The sequence below is a fragment of the Gracilinanus agilis genome, chromosome 6 (assembly GCF_016433145.1).
Source record: "Gracilinanus agilis isolate LMUSP501 chromosome 6, AgileGrace, whole genome shotgun sequence".
Classification (NCBI taxonomy): Eukaryota; Metazoa; Chordata; class Mammalia; order Didelphimorphia; family Didelphidae; genus Gracilinanus; species Gracilinanus agilis.
Window position 1 is genome coordinate 222,615,766 of NC_058135.1, and position 5,061 is coordinate 222,620,826.

Here is a 5,061-nt window from a genome sequence, read left to right on the forward strand (position 1 = left end):
GGCACCTGGGGGTGGGGGAAAAAAGAATGAAAAGATCAAAAGGTGAAGGGTTCTCTCTTCCTCCATCACACTGGGTCAAACTGCTTCAGAACTCCACATACAGGGAGTGAGGATGGGAAGGAGCTAGGTTTGGATCTTGGAGTCCTCTTCCTGCCTGGGTGACCTAGAGCAATTGACTTAATTTCTCTGGACCTCGGTCTCATTTGTAAAACAAGGTTGGACGGGATGGCCAGTCAAGTCCCTTCCAACTCTAATCTAAGATCCTAATTAGAGCTCATTGCCATTGGACTTTTGGACTTATAAAATCCTTTTCTTTCTAAATTAGTTAATTAAAGAATTTTTTTAAAAAGCCTTTTCTTAAGGAATATCATCCCATTACACAGATGGGGGTACTGGAGGCTCATTGGTTAAGTGTAATACACCCACAGTTACAATCAGTAAATGCCAGAGGGCTCTGAGTCCCAGGCTGCAGCTTTTCCTAACACCCCACATTCTCCCTGGTCTCTTGGTCCTGGGATCTTTCTCCTGCCTCCTTCAGGTCCACTTAGTTGCTGGGGCCGAGAACAGAGGAGAAGCCAGTTTCCTGGAGACTCGGAGGCACAGTGCCCAAGGAGCACCCCAGACAGCCTCCATGCCCCTCCTTGCCAGGGGTGTGGCACCCTGAGCTGTAAGGGGTGAGTCCCCATGATTTTATGGGTCTGCACACTTTTTTACTATTTCTCACGGTGCTGGGTGTGCCGGGCCAACAAGGTAGCCTCTCCCCTGATGGGCGGGAAGGAGGCTCCTGGTTCAGGCTTTGATGGTCGCAGGTGCTAAGCCTCCATATAAGGAAGTTTGTGTGTGTCTGTGTGGGGCAGCTGGGTGGCTCAGTGGATTGGGTTCCAATCTGGCCTCAGACACTTCTTGGGCAAGTCACTTCACCCCAAAGGCCTAGCTCTTATTGTTCTTCTGCCTTGAAACCAATATATGGTATTGATTCTAAGATGAAGGTGAGGGTTTTGGGGGAAAAAAAAAGAAAAAGGGGTTTGGACTAACTGACTTGAGTTCTCCTTCTAAATCCATGATTCCATATTTCTAGGTACTGGCTTGAATTTCACCCTGGGGCCAACTAGCTTCCACTGCCTCAGTTTCCCCAAACTGAAGGTAATGATCCTGTCCTTCCAGATTGGCTAGTAACTTCTCCCGCACCCTTGGGTCCCTGCCCAGTCTTAGACATGAACGGGAATGCCGATCTAAGCATTCTGACAACCTGGTTTTTCTCCCTGGAGTTGGGCAGGATTTTCTGGTCAAGAATGGACTCTGGGTTAGGCAGTGTTCACTCAAAGGTCTGGGGCAGAGGCATCCTTTCCTAAGGGGCTGCTGGGTGCTCCACGTAAGGTGCCCCATATCTACAAGTTCAAAGAAACACTAAGAGTCTAGAGTTGGGAGAGACCTTAGAAATCATCCCATCTAATCCTTTCAGAAATTCCTTAACAGGAAAGGTACGCAGGGGGAAATTTATTTCTGAGTGCCTATAGCAACAAAATAGAAGCTTACTACCTCCCCTAAAAAAATCTATCTATGCCACCTTAGGGGGCAAAATGGCACTCCCAAAGCTGACTGCCCCATCCCAGGAAGCAGAGGGCTGGAACCCCAAGAAAGAAATCTAAAGAGCTGGTTCTCTTTGGGCCCCAAACAAAAGATTTCACTTTCTAAATTAGCCTAAGGAAATCCTATCTGATGGCTGGTCCGTGGACAGACAGGTTTCTCAGAGGCATGGACCCCGGAGATTTTGGGGATACCTTGAGAAAGCAGGAGACTCTCTTCTATCTGATCTCAAACTCATCCTAGTGCCCAAGATTGTGCCTAGTCCAGAGACCTGCCACAACTCTTCCTTACCTCATTGAAGAAGCTAGAGAACTGGAGGAGCTAGGTAGCTCAGTGGATAGAACACCAGGCTTGAAGTTGGGAAGACTCATCTTCCTGAGTTCGAATCTGACCTCAGATACTTCCTGGCTGTGTGACTATTTGCCAACTGCTACTAACTAACCCTTACTACTCTGATACTTGATTCTAAGACAGAAGGTAAGCCTCTTAAAAAAAAAAAGACAGGACTAGAAGTCATGAGATTGAGTTAAGGGATCTTAAAGAACAAATTCCTTCCCCAACCTCATTTTACAGATGAGGAAACTGAGGCTCTGAGAGATTAAGGAATTTGCTCAAAGTCACATAAGCGGTCACTGAGACTTGAAATTCATGTTTTTCTTATGATATCCTCTTTATATTCATTATATATAATAAATCTACTACATTAATCTATTTTATTAATTATATAATAAATATATTTGCATTTAAACACATTAATTAATTTTAAAATATAAATTATTCTATTTTATTTATTATATTATAATAAATCGATTATATTTATATTTGAATGTTTTATTATTTATTATATAATAAAACTATTATATTTAAATACATTAATTTAAAATATATATTATTCTATATTTTATTTATTCTATATTTTATAATAAATAGTATTTGTTTGAATGTATTGATTTATTACATAAGAAATACATTATGTAATAAATATTTATATTTGAATATATTTTATTAATTTATTATAGAGTAAATATATTTATACTTAAATATATTTAAATTTATTAGTATATATATAACATGTTTATATTATAGAATATATTTCTATATTTCTATTATATAATGTCTTCTATATGACTCTTAAGGTATCTTATGACATCACACCTCCCACCTGAGCTCAAATCCTAGCTCCACCACTGACTTGCTGTGTGATCTCAAAGCAACTTGCCTCCCTTCCCCATCCCAGGGCCTCAATTTATTCCTCTGTGAAATGGAGATAATAGTGTTTGCCCGGTGGGGGTGAGGATCAAATGGAAATAAGGGCTGTCAAGTTGCTTTGAATAAGTTCAAAAGGACCACAGCCATAAAATCTCTTCATTATTTGGGGTTTCACTCTCTCTCTTCCAGCTTCCTTGGCACACCTTCCCCAAGGATTTCCTTAACAAGGCTCCCCACTCCTCTCCCTGGTAATTAGGGCAGAGGCAAGATGTACTCTCTTGGAGGCTGAGAATGGAGATTTAAAGTGTGGAAGCCCCTTCAAGGGCCCAGCTGGGGAAGGGGCCGCCCCTCATCTCTGGATCACTGGGAGATCTTCCCAGCATGGGTTCTGCTGCCATCTTCTTGGAAGAGCCCCCATGACCTCCCAAGGCCCAGAGCTGACAAGGCCCAGGTTCTGATCTCCCCCCTCCATCCCCCTCTCCGGAGCCCCATCAGTCTAACTGGTTTTTCTCCTTCCTTTGGGCTCGACTTGGAGCCTCCGTCTTCAAGCTGCTACTTGTGCTGCTGGGAGGGAGAGGAGGCAGGTGGAAATTTAGGTGCACCCGAGTTATCTTAGCGAGGTGTCTGGGCCTACACTGTCTGCTCCCCATCCCACAATGAGACCCAGAATTAGAGGCTCTGGAGGGAAAGGAGGGAGAAGAAAGGAGGGAAGAAAGAGGGGGAATCATAGATCCAGTATTAGGAGTCATCCAGTCTGACTGATTTTATCAACGGGGAAACGGAGGCCCAGAGGAAGAAAGTGACTTTAGGGTTATATTCGACTCTGATTTAGAGCCTGGAACTCCAAGGACGGGGCTCTTTTCTTTCCACCAATGAGATGAAAGAAGGAAAGAAGGAAGCTAGTTAGGTAGGTAGGAAGGAAAACAAAGAAAGAGGGAAGAGAGCAAGGAGAAAAGGCATAAAGGAGGAAAGGGAGGAAGCAAGGAAGGAGGAAAGAAGAATGGAATAAAGCAGGAAAGGAAGGAAGAGAGGAAGGAGGGAGGAAGGGAAGGGAGGAAGAAAGAAGAAAGGCATAAAAGAAGAGAGTAAGGAAGAAGGGAGGGAGGGAAGAGGAATGGAACAAAGCAGGAAAGGAAGAAAGGGAAAAAGGAGGAAAGGCATAAGGAGAGGGAAGAAAAAAGGAGGGAAGGAGGAAGGAATAGAATAAAGCAAGAAAGAAAGGAAGGAAGAGAGGAAGAAGGGAGGGAGGAAAGAAGAATGGAATAAAGCAGGAAAGGAAGGAGGGGTAGAGAAGGGAAGAGGGAAGAAAAGGGAAGGAAGGAAGAAATAGAGGAGAGAGGAAAATAAGGATGAAAGGAAGAAGAGGAGAAGAGAACAGAAGAAAGGAATGAAAGGAAAGAAAGCAAATGGAAGGGGAAGAAACAGAGGAGGGGGCTGTCATTTTCGTCTATAGCTCAGGCTCTAACTTGGTTAAAGGTGGGGTAAGCCAACTGGCTCCTCACTCACTCACTCCACAGCCCACTCACCCCTCCACAGAACTCTTCCCTTGTAACAAATCTCATCAATCCATCAGAAAGGTCTGACTATGCTTTCAGACCTCATTGTGCACCCAGAGCCCACCACTTTTTTTTTTTTAAATAAACGTTTATCTTCTGTCTTGGAAATCAATACTATGTATCAGATTCCAAGACAGAAGAGCAGTAAGGGCTGGGCAATGGGATTATGAGTGACTTGCCCAGGGTCACCCAACTAGGAAGTGTCGGAGGTCACATTTGAACCCAGGACCTGTCTCTAGTCCTGGCTCTCAATCCACTGAGCTGCCCAGCTGCCCTCTGATCCCACTGCCTCTGAGCCAAGAGGGCGCCGTGGGATCGATGGAGCACAGCTCAGTTGTCTCTACCCATTGTTTTCTAGGCCCATTTTCCTCTCTGATAGTAATTCCTGCCCCTCTGCCCAGACAGGGCTGGAGCGAGGATCAAATGAGATAACACAGGATTTGAAAATGCTTGAGCCAAAAAAAGCCCTTTAGAAAAGGCAACAGCCATTAGCTGCAACGTCAAGCAATTTCCAGGTCACAGAATGGAGACTCTGGGACAGCTGGGGCATCAAGTACAATCTCACCTGACAGGCAAAGAACCAGGATCCAGAGGTTTTGACTCAGCTGAGCCGAGATTCTAACTCAGGTCCCCTTGGACTAATGAGATTCAGGGATCTTTTTCTGATCCTATTTTTTTCCTTCTTAAGATTGGGCAGTGTTTTAGAGTA